At 46.2% G+C, this 25,461-nt stretch overlaps 1 protein-coding gene across 3 annotated transcripts in view; it reads right to left on the bottom strand.

Annotated features, from left to right (window-relative positions):
• Positions 1-25,461, bottom strand: part of CCDC18 (coiled-coil domain containing 18) — a 1,483,839-nt gene that overhangs the window by 1,125,140 nt on the left and 333,238 nt on the right. The window lies entirely within an intron of this gene.

Below are 25,461 nucleotides of genomic sequence, written 5' to 3' on the forward strand. Positions count from 1 at the left end.
GCAGCAATGGTGTGAGAGGTGCGCCACTTGGGTAGGGGAATCTCTGACCACTCACCAGTTTGGCTTCGGGTAGAGTTTGACCAACATGACGCAGGTAGAATAGCTCCCATAAACGCATGGCACCTGAGAGACCCAGCCACTAAGAAAGAAATTGTCATGAGTACAGAGAGGTACTTTTGGGAAAATACAGAGTCTGTCGATTCAGCTCTGACTTTGTGGGAGGCGTACGAGACGGTCATTCGAGGGGAGGCTTTTTCATTAATCGGGGGAAGAATAAGAAGAGCCGGTCAGAGGTAGATCGAGTGGAAGCGGAGGTGATTAGGATGGAGGCTGAGTTGTCCGAGGAGGTGACCCCTGAGGGTGCGCACCGATTGAGGCTCCATCAGGACGAATGCAGGAATCTAGCAGGGGATATGGCCAAATCACAGCATGCAAACACGCAGAGCAGGATATATGAATATGGAGACAGAGCAGGTAAATTGATAGAATGGCTGGAGAAGGGAGAATGGGGGTCCAGGCTAGTGCCGGAGCTGCAGAAAGGTGACTCCGAAAAGATTACAGACCCACAACTCTTTGCTACTAAATTCTCGGAATATTATGGTGAAGTGTATACCTCCACGGGGGGATTCACAGAGGGGGACAATGTGGATATGATACGCGATATTTGCATGCCCAAATTATCAGAGGATGATCGGCGATATCTCAATTCCCTCCTTACTAATGATGAAGTGGCGCAGGCCATCAGATGAGTGCATTCCGGGAATGTCACCGGCCCAAACGGTATCCCTGTGGAATTGTACAAACTGAGTGCTAACAGGCTGGCTTTGTTTCTTCGGACCATGTTTGTCGAGAGTAAAGAAGGGGGCTTGCTCCCCTACGACCAGCGAGTAGCCAATATCGTTGTCATTCATAAAGCAGGGAAGCCTAAGATGCACTGCTCCTCTTATAGACCCATTTCGCTTCTTAATGCGGAACCCACAATTCTGGCGAAACTTTTAGCGACGAGATTGGTCAAAGTCATTACCACCCTGGTTCATCCGGATCAGTCTGGCTTCATGCCACGTCGAAATACGGCCCTCAATCTACGGAGGCTACACGGGATACTGGGAGGTGCCCCACAGATTCAGGAGCCGGCTGTGCTGGTATCTCTGGATGCCACCATGGCCTTTGACAGAGTCGAGTGGCCCTATTTGTTTACAGTCCTGGGGAAGATGGGCTTTGGCCCTGAATTGGGTCCGTCTTCTATATGCAGATCCCCTCGCCAGGGTTGTGGTTAATAACCGGAAATCCGCAGACTTTCCTTTGGGTAGAGGCACGAGACAGGGGTGTCCCCTGTCCCCGCTTCTATTCGCTCTGGAACTTGAGCTGCTGGCAGCATGGGTCCGGTGCGACCGGTCGATCAGAGGGCTGCATTGGACACTGGAGTGGGAGGATAAAATTTCACTTTACGCCGACGACATTCTGCTATACCTCTCCACTCCTAGGGAATCCATGATCTGTTTTCTTGACGTGCTTGCCAAATTTGGGAGATATTCCGGATTCGCAATCAATTGGGCAAAGTCATTGCTTTTTGTTCTTAGGGTAGATCCCCCTGTGCTCCAGAGTTCATGCCAGATACAAATTGAGCCGGTGGGGTTCCGATATCTAGCTTTCTATGTGACACTGGACCCGATGTTGCGGTATGCGAATAACTTGGACCCCCGCTGACTCAACTCAGGAGGGACGTGGCGAGATGGAAGGCGTTGCCACTCTCTCTCTTGGGCAGGGCGGTGCTCTTTAAGATGATGGCCCTCCCTCGATTCTTGTACGCGCTTCAGAACGCAATGGACCCGGTCCCTTCGTCGTACTTTAGGGAAATTGAGGCTCTTCAACAACAGCTTCTATGGGAGGGCAAACCGCGCATTGCCTTCTCTACACTTACCCTTCCCTGGTATGATGGTGGAATCGGCTTGCCAGACTTGTGGAAGTATTATTGGGCCTCTCAGCTAGCGGCGGTGAACCACACTATCTATAGGTCTCCTGGAGACCCTGGGAATGCAATGGACCGTGGTCAGATTCTGGGGGGGGCGATTTCACTAGGGCGTTGTATGCTAGAGCTGGCCTATTTTCCCTCATTGGACCGCAGGCCCACGCAACGCGTGTGTGGCACGCCGTCAACCGACATCTTCAATGGGATGGAAAGCTCACACTTGCCACCCCACTATGGAACTCGGAGAAGCTGGGCAGCCTTTGGAAAACAAAGGAATTTGATAAGTGGGATCTAATTGGGATCACACAGATCAAAGATATTTGGGGAAAGGATGAGATCCTTTCATTAGTGCCCTTCAGGAAAAGCATCAACTGCAGGAGAGTGAGCGTTTCCGCTATCTCCAGGTCCAGCATGCTTTGCTCACTCATATTCCAAGAGGCACGTACTCCCAGATGACTCCCCCTGGAGGATCGAGTGTTAGACGTTCATCTCCCGGAGAAGACCATTTCATTAATATATAAAAAACGTATCAATAACATGGAAGACCCATTGGTACTCATTAGAGCACATTGGACCGCCGATGGTTTGGAATTAGATGATGAGGACTGGAGAGAGGCAGTGTCCTCGCCGAAGGTAGTGGCTATCCAGATGAGACTCCGACTAGTCCAATTAAAGATCCTGCATAGGTTGTACGTTACGGGGCCCCAGCTGGTGCGCATGGGTCGGGCAGAGGGAGGGGAGTGTCAGAGGGGCTGCGGGGAAATTGGCTCCTTCATGCATATTTTGTGGCATTGTGCAGAGATACAGGATTATTGGAGTAAAATTAATGACAAGATGCGAGAGGTGTTGGGGGTGGAGATGACAATGGAGGTTCGAAGGTGTGTTTTAAATGTCTGGGAGCCCACGGACCTGAGCGAGAATGAGAAACAGTAGGCGACCCTGGTGTGTATGATTGCCAAGCGTAATATTGCCCAGTTGTGGGGCGCGAGCCAACCGCCCCGGGTTGAGAGGTGGATGGAGGACTTGGGTTGGTGCATGTACAGGGAGAGATCGGTGTACGTCGCTAGGTGCTGTCCCGGGAAGTGGGGGGAAGGTCTGGGGAGCCTAGAATAGGTATCGTGGCGATTTATGCGCTCCTCCAGTTGTTCGGGTCGAAGCGCAGGAAACTCTGTGAACCCCAAATGTTATTTCTGTATGTATTATCCTGTGGTATGGAAATGTATATCAGACAAATGTGAAGAGATGTATGTCACCTGATGTTTTCTTTTGTGGTTTTGTTAATAAAAAGATTTTTTTTTAAAAAGATTCAGATGGCCTTGAGGAACAACTAACAGAGTGAAGGAAACAAGCTAAATCTTTCAGAAAACATGGCACTAAAAGTGACAATCAATGATGAAGGATTTTGGAGACACAAGAAAGCAGATAATGCTTCTAGGTAATGCTAGACTACTTAGCCATTAGCAACCCCTGCTAAGCAAGAAATATTGAGATATGCAGAATGTCAAAGGTGGAATTTATAAGGGGTCTGTGCCTTTGGGCTCACACCATTGCACAAATGTGTTCCAGCAGGCCACACACATGGATTTTATATCAGGCTTTTATGCAGCCAACATGATGTTCAGGGCTTTAGCAGGGAGGCAAAACGACATTAGCTGGCACCACTCAATGTCCATGCTCAGAGTGAGATTCCTGGGGTGGAGGAGCTGACCACAGCGCTATAAACACAGGTGTGAGAGATGAAGAGGTGGCAGAATGTTAAGTGCTAACAGATAATCAGATAAGAACCTCTTTGCCTTATCTGGAGAGGATCCTCCTGCACCCTCCATAGAACCTTTCGTTTGTCCAGAATCAGTGGAAAAGCTTATACGATCCTCTGGGACCAAAAAACCAAAGGCAACCCAAGGGAACTACTTAGAGGGAAGTATATGGCACAGAACAGCAGACACTTCAAATTCAGGAGAAGATTTCTTCCATAACTACCAGCTACAGTTCACACTTATGGTCCTCCAGTGAGAGTGCTCGGAGCATTTACTTGCACATTGCGACATCTTACCAGATGAGCCATTACTGGAACAAATTCCCCACAGTTGTACCCACAGCTACATACGAATTGCCTCCTAAAATAAAATTCCTGAGCCCATCCTTTCCTTCCTGTAACTCTAGAGAGTTTATGTACAGAAGCTGCTCCAACCCAGTCCAGAGGCATGAATTGATTAAATCACCAGTTGGGCTCCCCAGTCCACTGAGAAAGCAACCGTGACCACAGTAGCCTGCATTATGGGAGTAATGAACACACCTCGAATTTGGACAGCACTGCACTGAGTGAGTATTCAGGATTTAGCGCTGCTGCCATCCCAGACACAACTGGCAGAATCAGGAGACTTTGGAGTCAGAGCCATCGGAGTCATCAAGCATGAAGGTTCAGGTTGCCTTGAGGAGCAGCCCAGAGGGTACTGGAGGCATCCTTAAGAAAATCCCTGATGCTTTGAGTGATCCAGATAATAGGATTGTTTCCTTAAAGAACAGCATTTCTCCTTCCTATGTTGCTTTTTATTTTTGGTGGGAAAACTTTTTGAAAGATTCTTTTCTCACAGAAGAATTATCTGTATGAGCAGCAGTGGACTTGTCCCTGCAGCCTTGGCCAAAAATAATTTGCTCTCCCACACTCTGCCTTGGTGTGCATCAGAGAACATAAATATAGCCCCCAGCACCATGGTCAAATCTAAGACACCACATGCAGATGTTGTGTGGATGTAATAAAGACATCTGCTTGCAGGACTCACAACAGAGCCTGGTCCATACATGAAGAAATGTTGAAAGCGAACACTGGTGTATACTTACATGCAGATACATAGACAACACTGGTCTAATTTCCTGAATGGTTAATAAGATAATCTGCATTTTATTCTATGCATGACTCCCTCTCCCTAACATGCTTCTGAATTGCTGGCAGAGAAGACAGTCACATATCTGCAAAGTGGCCTAGTGTAAAAAGCAATAATATAATTTTTGCCCTATTTACAACAACCCTAGATTTGCAGAAATGTCAGTCCGCACTTCTAACGGAAACAAAAAAACTAAAAGAACCCAGGAAGTAGAGTGCTGCTAGCTAATAAAAACACACCAGCTGAAGGTGTTCTATGGCAGGAGAATATTGTGGCTACCTCTGAGAACCAAATGTGGAAGACAGGCATGACTTAGAGCAAAGGATAAGTTACTTACCTGTAATCCTAGTTCTCTTCCAGGGGTATCCTCATCAAAGTCATAAACACATAAATATTCCCGCCTATGTGCAGGATCCCGGAAACATCACATATATGTGAAAAACATATGTAGCTCTATATATATGTATATATATATATATATATATATATATATATATATATATATATATATATATATATATATATATATATATATATCATCCGCTCCAAAAACCACCAGCCAGTTGCACTCACGAGCGGGTGCTGTCAATGCGGGGGTGTACACAATGTAAGCTCCCAAGATCCTTTCGAAATGCGATAAGCACAACCGCCAAGAAAGAAGAAAGCACTCTCACGAGGGGGAGGTTTCCAGCATTTTATTGAAACCTTCGGGCACCAGCTAGACGCGTTTCGGCACTTAGCCTTTACCTGATGCGCCACGTAACGCACTGCTGCCATTTTTAAATATTACTTCAGCTGTATACATCATAAGTGTCATGAACATAGAGAAGGGACATAATAATCAACACAGTCCCGCCATCTTTGAACATGTAAAATACAGTCGACATTCAAAATCGAAATCGAGAGAATGTGCTAAATTATATTCATTTAATTACATCGCTATATTTAAAGGATGAAAAAAATTAATAATAGTCAAATAAATTATTTATATAACCCTGAATGGGCTCAGTATTATCCTTTTGCGGAACGCAAAAGTACCACAATCTCGCCCATGCATGGGCACATCACAAACTCCAAATGACCATAGATGACAGCTCGTAAATCATTAAAAAGATTAATTACATATGTACATTGGATCAGAAACAACACATCAAAATCATTTGAACATTTCATTCTAACAGATATCAAATATTAAAGAGCAAGGAGACAGTCTATATTAGCCCAAGTGTGATGCTAATTCTTCATGTGTATTCAAACCAAATGGGCTCTTACTTTGGAGATCAATAATATAACGAGACTCCAAATGTCTCAACTTCTGTAAGCGATCTTGTTGCGTGAAGAGATGCAAGTGCTGCTAATGATACCAGCAATTAGATGGACCATTTATCGCAACGTTCAGGTAATGAGCTCGCTGACAGAGGTGAACACGAGACACCATGTAGCCAACAGAACATATGCTCGAAGAGCTGCTGGCATGACTCCAGAGCTGAACATGTGTAATGCAGATGTAATACAGGGGCACTGACTGCTCATTGTGATTAATGCGGCAATCCTGACAACACTGCCAGGGAGACAGCCTGGGAAGTAATGAGTGGGCGCATTCATCAGGAACAACTTCCTCTAGCTCCCAGAGGCACAGAACTTCCACACAAAAGGGGTGTCTGAGGACGCAGCCTTGTCTGTCAATGGTTTTAGATGCCTTACCTTGGAATGTGCAGGCAGAGGTCCTGGGAACTCAGAGATTGAGCATGGTCTGTGGTATTCAGCAGCGCTCCTGTGTGATGATAGTATGTCGGCGTACGCTGCACATTATCACGATAAAGTGCCAGCTGTTGTTTGACAGCCAGTATACTCCGTGCACGGGAGGCTGACTCAGGTAAAACACCCCGTCATTTCTGCTCCACGCAGCCTCGCTTTAAAGCAGCTTGTCTTTCAGTCTTCCCGCAGCATCACTAACGCCATTGCTTAGCAACTCCGGCCCGTGGGTTCTCGTAATGCAGTGCGCTGCTCGCAGACCCCAATCCAGCAGTGTCTGCAGGCTGAGGGGGGTGAACATGAAACATTAACTGTTTCTTTCCGTCTACCACGGCACCTACGCGAACCAACCAACTCCCCTTCCTCCATGGATTTTCAAAATGTTTAACCTTAACGTGACCAACAACATTCAATTAATGGCACCGCAGAGCTAGGGACATCACACCTGTGCGTAGGCGCAGAATGTATTTATTGAGACAGTTGTTAGGTTAATTGCTGTAGACGCCACGAAGGCTACAGAGCACACACAGTATTAGGCCTGCATATCTTCGCTGGGGAAGGGTTCTCGCTTGAGGCGAGGGTAGTCGACATCTATTCTGAATCCAAACGTTCATGCATTATTAAGGTGCTTTTCTTCGTAACCATCTGAAGGTAGAAGGCCATTTCTTATGCACATATAGCTGTTTGCATTCTCCGAGATAGGCGTCCCAATAATCGGTGTGACAGGCGTGCTAGTATTTACTGGGAAGTGGTGTGCTTCTCTCCTGCTTTCTATTTTCGTTGATTCGAAGAATACAAGAAGAACACACCCATGACACAATGACGTCATAGCGTAGACGTTTGAAGTTCGCACTCCGGAAGCCCGCGCACGCGCCCACGGATGGCCAGAGAAGCAGTGCTGGTGACGCGGGGCTCCCATGCCCGAGGGAGAGCCCCGCGGAGTCTGCAGAAGTCAACAAAGCTGGTAAGTGGGGCGAGGGGGGAAGGGAGGGTGCGCTTGTGTGTGTGTGGCGGCGGGGGCTCTGTACGTGTGTGTGCGTGCGTGTGTGTAGGTGCGCTCGTGCGTGTGTTTCTGCGCATGCGTGCAGGGGGAGGTGTGGCTGTGTGGCAGCTTCCCAGGAGAGGAGACAGGAGCTGGCCACAGCGAGCGAGTTCGCGTGCGCGTGGCCCGCTCCATTCCCCAGCGCGCGGCCAGCTCCTGTCCCCTCTCCTGGGAAGCAGAGTCGCTCACAATAGGTCTCTGGCGAGACCGCGCTCTCGCGGGGTTAACGCCGGAGACCTAAAAATGGCCGCAGTACGTTATGTGGTGCAATAGATAAAGGCTAAGTGCCGAAACGCGTCTTGCTGGTGCCCGAAGGTTTCAATAAAATGCTGGAAACCTCCCCCTCGTGAGAGTGCTTACTTCTTTCTTGGCGGTTGTGCTTACCGCATTTCGAAAGGATCTTGGGAGCAAATATATATATATATATATTATATATATATATATATATACATATACACACGCTTCACAGTCCTGCTCCGTTTTCTGCCAAAGGAAAAGATTTCCAACGGAACCCACAGGTACAGACCACTCCACAGCGCAGGATTATAACTTCAAAGGTGGTTTATTTTCTCGCAGTTGCCAGCATGACGTGTTTCGGTCACGACACGGTGACCTTGATCACATCATATATATACACACACACACACACACACACACACACACACACACACACACGCACGCACACACACACGCACACACAGACGCACACACAGACGCACACACACAGACGCACACACACAGACGCACACACACAGACGCACACACACAGACGCACACACACTGCAGACACACAGACGCACACACACAGACGCACACACACAGACGCACACACACAGACGCACACACACTGCAGCCTTTCATAGTCATGCTGAGCAATTTTGCAAGGAATTCCCTTGTACATAAATACATTCCAATAAAGCAGGGTGAAAGAAAGCATTTGGAAACTGCTTTATTATACAGCAGAAATCATAATCCTGCAAGGAAGAATGAAAAAACATTGTCGGCACATAGGCTGCATTGTAGAAACATTAGTGTAGAAAGCTGAAAAGCTGAAACACTCAGAATAAACTGGCACCATGCCTCAGGGGTGACAGTTAGGTCAGTTGTTACCCGCAGACCATTTTACAAAGAGATGTATGTATCATGTTCACTTGCCCAGGGAGGCGGGTGGGTTGCTTATGACCTTGATGAGGATACCCCTGGAAGAGAACAATGATTACAGGTAAGTAACTTATCCTTCTCTTCCAGGGGATCCTCATCAATAGTCATAAGCACATGAATAGAATAGCAAGCCCATCCCCTCATCCTGCGGGCAAGTAAACAGAGTACAATCAAGATACATAGCAGCCATAAGGCCTATACAGACTCCAATAGGTTAGCATTGGAACAGATTCCTCAAGGAGGCCTGGCCCACTTAGGTATCTGACATGGAGTCAGAATCTAGACAGTAATGTCTGGTAAACGTATGGACCGATTTCCAAGTTGCAGCCTTGCAAATCTCGCCCATCGGTACATTGTGTAGGAATGCAACCGTAGCAGCCTTGCCCCTAGTAGAGTGAGCTTTAGGGAAGGCAAACAGAGACTTATTCGCTATTTGGTAGATACTCTCCATCTAGAAATGGATCTTTTAGAAGCTGGGAAGCCTGTTCTAACAGAGCCGTAGTTTACAAACAATTGATCAGCCTTTCTAATGGATTTTGTTGCCTCCAAATAGAATTTGAGAACCCTCTTGAGGTCTAGCGAACGAAGAGACCTTTCCGCTGGTGTAGTAGGATTGGGAAAGAAAGAGGGTAGAGAAATTGTCTGATTAACATGGAACTCAGACACAACCTTGGGCAGGAAGGAAAGGTGAGTTCGCATAACCACCCTATTATGGTGGAAAACTGTATAGGGGTCCTTAGAACCGAGTGCTTGTATTTCACTCACTCTGTATGCTGATGTAATTGCCACTAGAAAAGCTGATTTCCAAGAAAGGTGTTGTAAAGTGGCCTTATGAATGAGTTCAAATGGAGGACCCACTAACTTGGACACAACTAGATTCAACTCCCAAGGAGAAGGAGGTCGAACAGGAGGATAAACCTTTTTCAACCCCTGTAGGAAGTCCTTGCCCACCTGAAGTTGAAAGAATGAAGGTTGGTTAGGTGGTTTACGATATGCTGTGATGGCTGCCAAATGTACCTTTACAGATGAGTATTTCAAACCACATTTGGCCAAGTAGAGTAGATATGGCAAGATTACCTCTACTTGCCCGCTAACTGGACTCCAACCATTACGAACACACCACAAGTAAAACCTTTTCGACTTGAGAGTAAGAGATTCTTATGGAAGGTCTCCTTGACTCCCTCAAAATGTCCATGCAGTCCTGAGGGAGGTTCAAATGTCCGTACTGCAGGACTGCAGGACTTCAGGAGCCATGCTGCCCAGCTGAGCGAGGGAAGGCTGGGGTGCAGAATATTCTCTCACATTTTGGTGAGAAGGTCCGGCCTGAACGGAATTCTCCGATGCGGGCAAACCGACAGGTCCGGATACCACCTGTGATGAGTCTAGTCCGGTGCTATGAGGATCCTCATCATTTTGGATTGGAGAAGCTTTGCCACAACCTTCCGAATGAGAGGGAGTGATGGAAAGGCGTATGCAAATGTACCTGATCTGTCTGTCAAAAGAGCATTCCCACTCGTTCCTGGCCGGTAAAACCTGGATGCGAAGGCGTGGCATTTTATATTTTGATCGCCTACCAAGAGGTTGATGAAAAGCTGACCCCATTGATGTCTGCCACCACTTCGTCGTTGTGCACCCAGACTTCTTGCTCTTCGAAGTGACAACTGAGGGCGTCTGCTCGCACATTCTGTTCTCCCGGGAGATGCATTGCAGTGATCCATAGATTCCTGGCTAACAGCTAGTGCCAGATCGCCTGGGATTCAAGAGACAGAGGGCGAGAGCGTGTTCCACCTTGTTTGTTCGAGTAATACATGGTGGTTGTATTGTCCGTTTGTACTAGTATCGATCCTGACTGAATTGACTGTTGAAAAGTCTTGAGGGCTGGGTGAACCGCCTGCAGTTCCAGTATATTGATATGATACATCTCCTCTTGCTGGCCCACCTGCCCTGAGTTTACAGATGACCCAGATGCGCTGCCCAACCCTAAAGCGTCGCATCTGTGATCAGGATTGTTGTGGCAGAGGTTGATGGAAAGTGACTCCCAACAGAAGGTTCTGTGGTTGCAGCCACCAGAGAATGGACTTCTTTGCTGCGGGAGAGTGGAGAATCCGGTCGTTCCACTGACCTGAGCATTGACTCCATTTGTCCTCGAGATCTGGCTGAAATGGTCTCATCCTCAAAATGGCGTTGGGTATGAGATACATGCAAGAGGCCATCGACCCCAGCAGAGAAGCCACCTGTCTTACTGATGGCTGATGAGCTTGGAGGATGATGTTGCCTTTGTCTTTCATTGATGACAATCTTTTTTCCGAGGTCAAAGTTTAGGTTGGCGCCCAGATAGTGGAGTGATTGGGTCTGTTGGAGGACCGATTTGTCCAGGTTGACACGCAGGACTAAGTGATGAAGGAGATCCAGGTAGATGAGAAGGTGTTCCTGGACCATGTGAGGAGATGATCCCTTCAACAGCCAGTCGTCCAGGTATGGATATACGAACAGGACTTGGCGATGTAATGCTGCCGTTACTACTGCCTTGCCTTTTGTGAATACCCTTGGAGCAGATTTTAGGCCGAAGGGTAAGACTTTGAACTGGTAATGTTTTGTTCCCACCATGAACCACAAGAACGTGTGATGTCGTGTTGCGATTCGAATGTGGAAGTACGCATCTTGGAGGTCCACCGAACACATCCAATCGCCTTTCTTCAGATGTGGGAATATTTGAGGGAGCGCCAACATTCAAAACTTCTCCTTTTTGATTAACTTGTTCAGAGAACGCAGATCTAGAATTGGTCTGAACGTGTTCGGCTGGTCTTTTTTCTTAACAAGGAAATATCTTGAGTAAACTCCCTTTCCTCTCTGTGCAGGAGGGACCGCTTCTATTGCTTGTTTCCCTAAAAGGGTGGACACTTGCAGACGCAGGAGGTCTAGATGTAGATGACAAGAGTTTACCGGAGGAATGTCTCCTGGGGACGCACAAAAGTGTAGTGTGTACCCAATTTTTAGTATATTTAGCACCCATAGATCTTTGGTTACGTCGCAACACTCTTGAATGTTACTTGAGATACTACCTCCCACTAGAGTGTGCAACGGTGCTAGAGGAAGCAGAAACTGATTGCTTCCCTGGAGTTTTTGTTGTGGAGGAGGATTGCTGTTGATGTCCTCCTCTTCCTCTCGAGGAACGAAGGATTTGGTACGGGGACTTGCCCTGTTTATTTTAAGACCATATTGGGGTTTGAACCCTCTGTTGGTAGTTTCTCCGATTGTAAGGCCTGTATCGCCTCTTAAACTTTTTCTTCTCCAGGCCCATAGCCTTTAAGGTGTCCAACTCAGCTTTCATCCTTGCCATTTCTTCGTGTGTGTGTGTGTGCACCAAACGGTGAAGTGCCAGAAAATGGGAGATTCAGGATGCGCTGTTGTGCATTCAGTTTTAACGCTGTGAGGCGCAACCAGGAAGATCTTCGTGCACATATGCCATGTGCGTAAGAGTGAGCTGCCAGAGACGCACCATCTGCTGCAGTGCTGATTACCTGGTTGGCCACCAGTGCACCGTCCTGGAGGATGTTCGAGAAGTCCTGTTGATCCTCCTTTGGGAGTTTTCCCTTGAAGCGCTCCAGTGAATCCCGTAAGGACCTGTCAAAACGGCCCAGCGAAGCCGCAGCATTGGACACTTGAAGAGAAGACGGTGCAGAGCCACATGCATTCCGTCCCCAACAATCTAGTGCTCTACGCTCTACTCTTTATCCGGAGGAGGAAAATGCAACTGCGCGTGTCTTCTTCGCTGCTGCAATAATGACAGAGTCTGGAGGTGGATCCGATTTGAGGAAAAGAGGATCTGATGCAGCTGGCTTATATTTCTTTAGGATCAGAGCTGGAGCTGCTTTGGCCGATGATGGAGCAAGGAAAATATCCATTACTGGCTCGATGAGACTAGGGACCAAAGGAAGCAATGGCCTAGCCACGGACCTTTGATGGAGGGTCTCGAAAATGAAGGACGTGGTTGCCTGAGGAGCTGACATGGTAATGCCCAGGTTTTGAGCTCCTCTGGTCAATAAGCAACATTCTGGAAGGAGGATTATCAATCAGGGTGGGCGAGTAATACCTTTTGGATGAGTGTGTCGAAGAGCAAGACCTAGATGGTGTATGCCGCCTCTTGTGAAACCCCTGAGTCGACCTGCGTTCAGGGAATCTGCCTCGGTGTTCTCTGGTCAGAGTAGTGGGTGACCTGTCCACTTCCTGAACGAGACGTTGCAATGGTGATCTGTGCAGCGTACTGGAATAGTCCATAGGCCGCTGAGTGTGACCTGCGGGCACTGCCTGCCAATGATGGACAGTTTGGAGCCATCTGGGAGAGAGATGGATAAAAGGAGATCACTGTCCCCTTGGAGAACCTCTTGGCGGTGATCTTAGAGGCTCCTGCAAATGAACAGAAGCACTGCGTGATGACGCAATCGTCTGAGCTCCAAACAGAGTGAGAGGACTCTCTGCGGCTTCTGGAGCGTGATCGGCGTCTTGATGAGCGATGTGACGTCAACAGGGAGTGTCTCGACGTCGACCGGCTCTGTGTCACCATCACTGGTGAGTCCCTAGAACCCGATTGTCTCCTCGACGTTGATCTATCTGTGTGCCTCGACGTTGTATGGAGTGACGTTGAATGTCTGGAGCCCATAGACCTCACCTTCGAGGCTGAGCATGCAGGAGACCTCAACGATGAGCGGGTGGAATGAGAAATTCTTCTCGACGTCAATCTTTCTCTCAATGCTGACCATCTCCTAGAAGTCAGTGGAGTCGAGATTGGGGCACTTCTCGTCGTCGACGGAGACCTCAGTCTCGACGTAGAATGACGTTTGGTATATTTCACTCTTGGTCTCGACGTTGAATCCTTCGCCATCGTAGAGGATCGAGCCTTCGACGTCCAACGCCGCTTGGACGACGACGGAGGCGATGAGTGCCTAGCCTCAGGTTACAAGGTGTGTCTTGACGCTGACCACCGCCTGGTTGACGGCAACGGAGACGTCTGCTTCTACGCCGATCGCTGGAAAACCCCGGCGACGGCAGAGCCTGTCTCGACATCAAACGCTGAATAGACGGCGACGACGCAGATCTGTTTCTCGACACTGGGCGAGCCCGCACCAACGGAGAGAGACTCCTCGACGCCGATCATCGCCGGGTTGACGACGGCGGAGGATCTGACGTACCTGTGTTCTTCGTCGACGACTGGTGTTCTCTCGACAGTGAGCCCGCCATCGGTAGTCTTCTCGTCAACGTTTTCATTGCCGATGAAGACATTTGAAGGGCAGAGCCCGACGCCGAGGGAGAGCATACTGGAACCTTACTTCTAGATGGAGTGGTGGCTCTCTCTTTCCTCTTCTTCATCGGAGACCCGCCCCAAGAAGGAGATCTCTCTTCTCAGCCAGCCCATTGAGACAAATCCTCTCCCTGTCCTTCAGAGTGCTCTTGGACAGCAGCTGGCAATGCTGGCAGGTCTTAGGATTATGTTCAGGAGGAAGGCATAGAATACAGACAGAATGGGAGCCTGTTTTAGCCTTCTTCTTGCCACAGGAAGGGCAAGGATTAAAAAGAGAGGGCATTTTTGACTGAAAAACAATGCTCAACTCTCTAAAAATCAGTAGAGAAATACTCCAACACCAAAAAGACGTCGAAGTAAAAGGGTTTTGACAAAAAAATATAAGTATTTTCTGACAGAAATCAGAAAAAGCTAGAGCTTAAGTAACCAGGGTCCTGACAGAAGGAGCCGGAAAGAACAACTGGCCTGTCACCCCTGAGGCATGATGGGAAGCTAGGGGTCATGGTTGCCTTAAAGGCACAGTGCCAGTTTATTCTGAGTGTTTCTGTGGGTTAGCTTTTCAGCTTTCTACACTAATGTTTCTACAATGCAGCCTATGTGCTGACAATGTTTTTTCATTCCTCCTGGCAGGATTAGGATTTCTGCTGCATAATAAATCAGTTTTCAAATAAATGCTTTCTTTCTCCCTGCCTTATTGGAATGTATTTATGTACAAGGGAATTCCTTGCAACATTGCTCAGCATGACTATGGAAGGCTGCATTGTGTAGGTGTGTGTATATATATATATATATATATATATATATATATATATATATATATATATATATATATATATATATATATATATATATATATATATATATATATATATATATATATATATATATATATTGAACACTTCACTCGGAAATGAGGCCACTCGCAGGTCGGTTTCCAAAACCTTTATTCGAGAAACATGCAGCTTACAAGTCCCGTATTTTCATCCTTTGGCCTTACGCGTTTCGAAGCATTTTCGCTTCTCATCAGAGGCCGCATCACACGAATCCAGTTCATTGCGGTTACATCTCCCACGTGCTTTCTTATCATTGCAATTGGCCCCAGCTGTGCCCAAATTTCAAAGTACAATGTTTGCTGGGAGATGTAGTCCTTTTTACACATTTTATGCCCTCCAATGGGTCCGATTCCTGTGTGCCAGTGCAGGATCTTTTTGTAGCCCTCCAGTGTGCTCCAGGCTTGCAAGCGACATGTTCAATTCTGCTGCCTGCCGTGCCATTGCAGAGGAAGCTCGTTCTCTCCCCTGCGGTCCTTTACCCCTCTAGGCAGTGCGATCCCTCCACGGCCGGAGCCACCGTGATAAATATTTGAACACTTCACTCCGAAATGAGGCCGCTCACCACTCGCAGGTCGGTTTCCAAAACCTTTATTCGAGAAACATGCAGCTTACAAGTCCCGTATTTTCATCCTTTGGCCTTACGCGTTTCGAAGCATTTTCGCTTCTCATCAGAGGCCGCATCACACGAATCCAGTTCATTGCGGTTACATCTCCCACGTGCTTTCTTATAATTGCAATTGGCCCCAGCTGTGCCCAAATTTCAAAGTACAATGTTTGCTGGGAGATGTAGTCCTTTTTACACATTTTATGCCCTCCAATGGGTCCGATTCCTGTGTGCCAGTGCAGGATCTTTTTGTAGCCCTCCAGTGTGCTCCAGGCTTGCAAGCGACATGTTCAATTCTGCTGCCTGCCGTGCCATTGCAGAGGAAGCTCGTTCTCTCCCCTGCGGTCCTTTACCCCTCTAGGCAGTGCGATCCCTCCACGGCCGGAGCCGCCGTGATAAATATTTGAACACTTCACTCGGAAATGAGGCCGCTCACCACTCGCAGGTCGGTTTCCAAAACTACGGGACTTGTAAGCTGCATGTTTCTCGAATAAAGGTTTTGGAAACCGACCTGCGAGTGGTGAGCGGCCTCATTTCCGAGTGAAGTGTTCAAATATTTATCACGGCGGCTCCGGCGTGGAGGGATCGCACTGCCTAGAGGGGTAAAGGACCGCAGGGGAGAGAACGAGCTTCCTCTGCAATGGCACGGCAGGCAGCAGAATTGAACATGTCGCTTGCAAGCCTGGAGCACACTGGAGGGCTACAAAAAGATCCTGCACTGGCACACAGGAATCGGACCCATTGGAGGGCATAAAATGTGTAAAAAGGACTACATCTCCCAGCAAACATTGTACTTTGAAATTTGGGCACAGCTGGGGCCAATTGCAATTATAAGAAAGCACGTGGGAGATGTAATCGCAATGAACTGGATTCGTGTGATGCGGCCTCTGATGAGAAGCGAAAATGCTTCGAAACGCGTAAGGCCAAAGGATGAAAATACGGGACTTGTAAGCTGCATGTTTCTCGAATAAAGGTTTTGGAAACCGACCTGCGAGTGGTGAGCGGCCTCATTTCCGAGTGAAGGGTTCAAATATATATATATATATTCCACCAAAATTGCCCTGTAGCATTCAGGAGAGCACACGACAACACTCTGCCATCCGGCCTTTCATTACACGCTGCTCTGCTGCTTCGCATACATGTTGCTTGCCGACGCGTTTCAAGGTATTCAAACCTCTTCTTCTGGGCCTGGCACAAAGGAAAACTGTAAGCACGCAAGTGTTTCCGGCATTTTTTTTTTTAATTTATTTTCTTACTTGGGGCGTGTGCTAAGTGCAGTGTTCGCCCTATAGCCTCCTGGGACACAGAGTCCTTTGGCGTGCAAAGCTTTACATCTTTAAGTAAGTTCAGATGTTCCTTTGAAAATATGACGAATATCTGTCCTTTAGTAGGTTAGCTTGGCAGAAAGAGCAGTTTCACATATGAGCGCTGTGCTGCACGAACTGGAACCCACTTAGGGAATAGTGATGGACTCGATGTCCAAGCATGCCGCGTGATTAAGGCGGGCCAAATGATGGTTGTAACTAATAAATAAATGCTGATGCCATGAAAATAAAAGAAGGATTGGCCGTTCCTTTTTTCTTAAGAAGCAAGCCCCTGACGAAGAGGAGCACATCCTTGAAACGCGTTGGGCACAGAATTAATGCAGCGTGACATGAAAGGCAAGTTTGTATGCAAACCGGATGGTGGAAACTCTGTTGTGTGCCCTCCTAAATGCTTTGGGTGTTTGGTGAAAGATTTATAGCAGGGCAGCCCTGTCCTGGGGAGGAGCACCATCCACATAAGAGTTGAGAGGCTGCTGCAGGAAACAATTTCCAGCTGGATGCAGCACAGAGTTCTACAGCCAAAAAGAGACTTGCCTGAAATGCCACGAATCTGATAGTGTGCTTTTAAAATGGACTAAAGGAACTGAACCCACTTAGGGAATAGTGATGGACTCGATGTCCCAGCATGCCGCGTGATTAAGGCGGGCCAACTGATGGTTGTAACTAATAAATAAATGCTGATGCCATGAAAATAAAAGAAGTATTGGCCGTTCCTTTTTTCTTAAGAAGCAAGCCCCTGACGAAGAGGAGCACATCCGTGAAACGCGTTGGGCACAGAATTAATGCAGCGTGACATGAAAGGCAAGTTTGTATGCAAACCGGATGGTGGGAACTCTGTTGTGTGCCCTCCTAAATGCTTTGGGTGTTTGGTGAAAGATATATATATATATATATATATATATATATATCTACATATATGGTTTTCACATATATGTGATGTGTTTCCGGGGTCCCACACATAGGCGGGAATATTCATGTGCTTATGACTATTGATGAGGATCCCCTGGGAGAGAAGTATACCTTACCGTATCAGCCTTGAGATACCAGTAGGGCTAGTTGGCAAGGGTTGCATGACAATTACATTCGAAAGGCTGGCATGGCTGGTTCAGATTCAATCACATGGTAAAGTGCTGCCTGAGGATTCATTGCCCGGTCAAAGATCAGGAGCCTCTCTGAAAGGCCAGAATCTAATAGGATGATTGAGTCAGTCATGCCGTAAGCACCCATACATCTGCCCACATCTCCTCAACATTAAAGAATCATATCATGACTATTTAAATCACTTGGCAAAGGTAAAAAAATAACTGTACCTGAAACATACAGGTTTTACTCTCACTTTAAGAAAACGAAGTAGAGAAATTGTGGGTCTAGTAAATTTATTAGGTCACTCAACCCATGACATTTTGTTTAACTTTCAGACTCTTAACAGATTATCTATTTGCACGACTCTGCATCTGAAACAGCTCTCAAGCGTTTGATTTGGTCAACTAAACATGCAGTTTACTTTTTAAAGCCCTCTAGGAAGGGTAGTTAGGACTGTATCAATTGTGTTTTCTTTTGCATGGAATACTTTGGCCAGGGATGTCACTCTCAACATAACTTCGGCATTTAATTAGATTGTTTATTAAGACTGTAATGTGCTGTCACAACTTATTTCGAAAATCTGTAAAGCAGATATTCCTTGGAGGTTCCAGCACTGAGTCACAACTCAAGGCCTGGTTGACTGTAGAATATAAGACTAATAGGAGGGTCAGGGTCAAACTAATAACCCCAATGGATACAGAAAGGGATGTTGGTTGCTGGTTAAAGCTAGCATTTTGGAATGTTGCAGGCATTAATGGGAAGGTGGGTATATATGCATTGGCTGGCTGTCTGCCAACAATACGACAAACTGCCTACAGGAGACTTGAGCAACTGACCAAATTATTGTAGACGGGTATCGCTCGCTCCAGACGGAGGCTGTTCCATCACAATCAGGACGAGTAAGAGGTGGCCTAGTAACACTTATATGTAATACCCTCCGACTAAGATTAAAAAAAATTGTGAAGGCGTCCCTTTATTTCCACTCTTTGTTAATGGGGGCTCGGGGCACAGGATTGGCTACTGATAAACTTCTACAATAACTACTTTGGAGCGAATATGCTATCGGTGGCGGCCCTATTGGAAAATTAGCTCAACAAAATTGATAGTGGATCTCAGGAGAACTTTAATATTGTGTGAGTTGGAGACTTCAATGCACAACCGGGTAAATATTCTACAGAGCTGGTATGTGGCATTTTGGATATGGAAGAAGTCCCAGTAAGCCACTTTAACCACCAAGAATATGAGCAGAATTTGAACCGATTACTCTCCATTCGAAAATTAAAGATAAGAAATAGAGTTGATACATCAACAGGGGAATTCTTTAAGACATTTAAACGTAACGAGTATGAATTTACCATTGACTTCGTACTAACATCAGAAACTCTTGGTGGGAAGTTGACACAAGTTTTACAAGTGTTAGTGATCATGCCGTCCTCTCTCTATCCACGGCAGTAGGACCGCCCCCCGGGATAGGTAAATACATGTTATAGAGAAACCGGCCTTGGAAAAAAAAGAATGGCTACCAACTAAAATGTGAAAGCATAGATAAGGAAAAAATAATCCCACAAATTGTAGCCAAGAATATGGACTTTATACAAATTGTCTGGATGTAAATTTTCCTGAAGACAAGCTAATTCGGGACTTTGCGAAATTATTGAAGGGAGTGAAATGTGCCCTGACTTGCAGTAAAACCACAACTAAGACCCCAGTTAGGCGCTTGTTTGACCGCGCCTGCGCCCAATCCCTAAAGCATCTTCATGAAGCCTTAAAAATTGCACCTAGAGACCAAGTGAAGATAAAGGTACTGCGCAAGGCATATAGAGAAGCAAGCAAACAAAAGGATGATGACTTTGAAGGACAAGGTTTGGGAACAGCTAGAACGGGCAGCTTTCATTAATAATAGCAGGTATTTCTGGAGGGTGGTAAATAATCCTTAATTTAAAGATGCCGAGTTTCCAACTTTGGATTCCCACGTGGGTGAGGATGCTTGGGTGTCTCATTTTGAGAAGATCTTTAGATCAAATGTTATATCCCCCAGTAACCAGCCTCGGGCCCTGGCCGAACAAACTGAACGACTTGTCTTCTCTGTTGAAGAAATAGTAAATGGGCGGGGTAAATGTAGTAAAGCAAAGGCTCCGGGGCCAGATGGGGTCCCAATTGGCTTATTTTTGGAAGATCAAGACTTATGGGCCACCGCATTGTTCAATGTATTGCACGCGATAGCTAAGGCAGATCCCCTGATCTCATGGGGCACAAGTGTAATTATTCCAATATATAAAATAGGAGATAAAAATGAGCTGCTTAATTACAGACCTATCTCCTTATTAGACAATACCTTAAAATTAATGGGACGGTTATTATTACATAGGCTGGAAGAATGGGCTCAGGAGAAGAACATATTGAGTCTGACCCAATACGGATTCCAGAGGAGGAGGGGCAAGATTGATCAATGCCTGAACCGGAGTTCAATCATAGTAAAATACACCAGATAAAGGAGACCTTGGGGGTTCGCCTACCAGTTGTATACCAAGTCATCTGTTCAATACAGCCAAGGGTGGCAAATTCACATGTTGTTCCAAATATTAAGGGGGGGGTAGACAAGGATGTGTCCTCATTTCTGTTTTCAATATACATGAACAGGGTTGAAGCCGCATTGGAAGGTTCAACATCAGATGTCCCGAGATTAGACTCCTTAACCCTACTATTATTGGCCTAAGCTGACGATGCAGTTCTAGTTGGCAGGACAGGCAGGGTCCGGCAATGTATGATAGCAGCCTATGCCACTTTCATGGCATGCCTGGACTTAAGCGTGAATAAATCTAAATCTGTTATATTGATAGCAGACCCAACAGGGCGCAGGAAAGTTCCATCTTTTTATTTAGGGGCCCGCAGATTAGCGGTAGTTGACACATTTTCTTATCTGGGGGTACCGTTTGATAAAGGTCATATCTATGCTACTATGGTTAAAAACAGAATCCTGTTGATGGAAAGTAGTATGGCAGCTATCACTAAATTTGCTGAGTAACTGGGGGAAAAAAACATAAAAATTGTTAAGACGATATATAGAGCTAGCACAATTTCATCTGCCACTTAGGGAGCAGGGGTGTGGGGGGTGCCCCTATAAAGCAGTTACAGAATCTGGAGGATAGATTTTTAAATGACTGGTATCCCTACCTGTATCTTGCTCTAATTGTAATTGCCAGGCTGAAGTAGGACTACCCTATGTCTGTGATTTAGTAAGGCTAGCCCCAATACTATTATGGCACTCAATTTGGAGGAGGGAAAAAGTATACTGGGCCCAATCCACTTTACATAGTTGCCTGAACGTAGATTATGCACACAAAATAGAATGGTTTCAGCATATAAGGTTATCTCTGAAATCTTTAGGCCTAGAAGACTTGTTTAGGAATCCTTGCGCATGCCTCCAATTATCAAAGAAAGTACAATTTTTAGCTAAGGTGATGCAAGATAGATTGGAAGCAAGTCAAGATACAGTAACAGTAAGGTTACACCGCCATCTTCAGTCTATTGCAGAGGGAGATTATCGTTATTTAGAGGAAATTCTGAATTTACAACACAGATTCATCCTAGTAAGGTTTCGTATGAACTTGATCCCTCTGATGGTGGGCTATCCAGCGGGAAGATTTACCCCGCATACCTAAATACCTGCTCTTGTGAGGGCAGATCAGAGCAATCAGAACTCCATATAATCTTATTTTGTGATTTATACAAAGCAGAAAGAGCAAGGTTCATTTTACCAATTTTAAGATATCATAAATTTAGACAATGTAGAGTGACATTTAGCTTTTTGAATAAACTTGGCAACCCACATACATGTTTCTAAATAGCTAGCTACCTGTGGGCTTGCATGAGGAAAGGGAAACTTAGTCATTTTTAAGTACCAAAGAGATAGACTTCTAAGCAAATGGAAATTGTAGAGGGGTATTTTATTGCACGGTAGGGGGTACACTTGGGTAAGAGGTTCTATGTATCTGATTTGAAAGGCACTGTGGAACCCCTGGGGGGGGCGGGGTCAAACCGCTGGAACTTTGGTTTTATTTTGAAAAATTAAATATTTTTATGCAGTATAATAGAAAATGTTATTTTCTTAGACTGGAATTTTATAATGGATTTATGACTTGTACTTTTTATGATGAACTGTACTTTTATGATCTTTTTGCTTTAAGCTCGAATAACGTTTTATGATGAGGATGACTAACAGGAGGGTACCATTGTTTTTCTCTGGATTTACTAGGTGTCAGTTCTCAATTTTCATTGGTCATAAATATAACAAAGCCTCCCCAGACTTTTCTTTCTCATGAAAGCTGTGTTCATGCACTTTTCTGGTTGGGTTATGCGACAGTGTGGAGGGAGTAGAAATATTATTGGGATAGCTTTCGAGGCACTGCACAGTTCAAGCATCTACACAGAATGTGCTAGATCTTGATTTTATTCCTCGTACAAGGGAATTCAGCTTCACGGTACAGTGCACTGGCTCAAAATGATGATTAGTGTAGGTATGCTTCAGTTCTGTGATGGGGTGAGGGGGGTCCCGCCAACACTAGCAACTGTAGCACCCAAGAAGACCTGCATCATCAAATCCCAAAGTCATTAGATCTGTTCCCTCATTTGCATGGGTAGTCTTCAATTAGCGAGCCATAATCTTAATGCAATAGACTACAATGTGTTTAGGGGAACACACAATGCAGTGTAAGATTGGCCAGAAAAGCCCAAATCTTGTTGGTTGTATGGAGCCGACCACTAGACATTAGTAGGCCATGCATCTTCTTTCACCTAAGAATAGCACTTAGTGTATCACCTTTCTCTGAAGCAGCTGGTGAAGCCCCATGCTCCTCCTCCTCTTGTTAACAGTATCTGCTGTGGTCCACCTACAGCCATGTGCTCCAAGGTCTGGCAATGGAGCACTCATACTGGCAGTGTTTTATCTCTATATTTATTCAAGGTGCTTTGCACGCTCTGCTTGCCTAGCTTCAAGATGATGGCAGGGTACCACAAGTAACTTGGGTATTGATTGGCACAGTGAATAACAGTCCAGGTGCTGCGACAATAAACGTTTGACCATGTTCCTGATGGAGAAAATTCAGCAAAGGTGGGGGAAGTTTCTCACACCTTATACACATTTGCAGAAAGATTACATGTTTTAATGCAACAGACTGCAGTGAAAGTGGATTAAAAGTTAGAAATACCGGTCAAAAGGCTGTTCACCATCATACCAGATAAGCACCTGAGTCTTAGTAAACAATGCAATGAGATGTTGATTGTTGGACTTGGCCATTTTTGCAGGGTCATCCCTGAGCTTTTTGCCTTGCTCCTGTGTTTTGTCTGGCCTGTTCTTGTTGGTTTTATGACTCTGGGCACTTTACCACTGCTGACCAGTGCTAAAGTGCATATGCTCTCCCTATTGTAATTTGATGTACGGATTAGTGACTCCATGATTGGCTGATTTGGTTTACTTGTCAGACACTAGTACTGTGCACTGAGTGTGCCCAAGGCTTCTAAACCAAATGCTGCTGGTGGGCTTGCAGCACTGGTTGTGCCACCCAAAGAAGCAGCTTGTAAAGTGTGTCTCAGGCCTGCCATTGCAGAGCCTGTGTGCAGTCTGGTACTGCCATGTTGACTGGGCAAGTGCACCCACTTGCCAGTCTCTAAACCTTCCTTTTTTGCATAGTAGCCACTCCTATGGTGGGACCAAGGGCAGGGTGCCTTGTAGGTAAAAGGTAGGACATGCCCCGATGTGTGTGGCATATCCTAATAGTGAATTACAGCCATTTTTGTTTTTCACTATTGCAAGGCTACCTGTTCCCCATAGGCCAGAATGGGCAGATTGATTATTACATTTTATAATCCTAACTGACTAAGGGAACTAGGTAGAAATTAGAGTTTAGTATGCCCTAACTCAGAATGATAAAATACATCTTTTAGTGAAGTTGGTTTTAACATTCTGTGTTTGAAAATACCACTTTAAGAAAGTAGGTATTTTCTTGTCTAACCATCCAAGCATGCCTCTGCTAGGTTGTGTATTCCTTGTCTGGAGTTTGAATGGCTGGGGTATTCCAGGAGACAGGGTGATTCAGCACAGGGATGAATAGAGTGATCTACATGCAGATGGGTTGGAGGAGTTGCACCTGGGACCTGAATAGGGCTGTGCCTTCCCTCCACAATGCTGGCTCCACCTCCTGTGGTGTGTTTGATGTCCCTGCCCTGCGAACGGAAATAAGGAGTCATGTAAACAGAGTGCTCCAGTACTGTTCAGAAAACAAAGAAAAACTGTGCTTAAAAGAGGGTACCCAGATCCCAGAACTTTAGATTAATTTCGGGAAACAAGAAGACATGAGGAGCCGAACCAGAGAGGCTGAGGAGAAGCTGAAGTGCTGCTTGGGGGATTGGCCTGCAGTGGTTGCCTGACTGGCAAAGAAAGGACTGAGGAACTTTGTGTGTATTTTCATCAACTTGTAAGGATCTCCAAAGGCTTGAGAAAAGAGCTTGCCTCCTGCTGAAGTCACAGGGACAACAGACTTCAACCCCCCCAGCTCCCCAAGAGTTCTTTGGAAGTGCCTGCACTTGTGTTGGGCTTTCTGAGGATCTGCGAGCCTCAAGGAGCTGGAATCATGATTCACGAGCAAGAAGCGCGACGCCGAACTGTCGCTGCACAACACAAAAGCGCCTCGCATCACCAAAGAGGATCGACGTCGCAGCAGACGCCGCCTCATCACTGGAAAGCGTGTCGAAGGGCCTGCCGCGGCCCAGAAGAACCGTCGAGTCATCGCAGGGCCCCCGAAGCGCCTCACATCGCCGGAGAAGAGGCACGACATCGCAGCAGACGCCGCATCACCGCGAAGAGTGTCGCAGGGCCTGTCGCGGTCCGCATCGTGTCGCACCAACAAGAAGATGCCATCTTTGATCCTTTGCACCGGATCTTCATCGCACCACGGCGTTGCTGGCCACATCGAACCAGAAGCGCAGTAAGAAACCGACGCAACACCTCCCCTCGCAGAGAAGAACCAACGCATCACTGTCCCCTAGACAGCAATAGGGAACAGACGCATTACTGTTCTTGCATGTAAGGAACTGACGCATCACCATCCCCGCAACACTTTCATCTGCTCGTGCCAAGCTACCAAGGGGGTGAGCAGGGGTTATTTTAGGAGTGTACCTCCTTACCCTGACAAGACAAATAGGGTCCCTATTTGTCACAGGTACCTAACTATGCCAACTAGAAACCCCCAAATCTAACATTGATGCTGAATACAACCTAATGAAGACACCTTAAACACTTAATACCTTTCCACTCAGTAATTATATATTTTTCACTCATTAAATATCTTAAGTATTTACTGCTTCATATGACAATTTCTAACATTTAAGAAAGATTGATCAATGTTATTGATTCCAGACAGTCATCCTAGATGCATCTTCCATTATAAAGGAGTATTTTTTTAATGAGCATATTTTGGGGCAAACTTTATCTGTGTACGAGTACGACT

Source organism: Lissotriton vulgaris, chromosome 1_1 (genome assembly GCF_964263255.1).
Source record: "Lissotriton vulgaris chromosome 1_1, aLisVul1.2, whole genome shotgun sequence".
In the NCBI taxonomy this organism is placed as follows: domain Eukaryota; kingdom Metazoa; phylum Chordata; class Amphibia; order Caudata; family Salamandridae; genus Lissotriton; species Lissotriton vulgaris.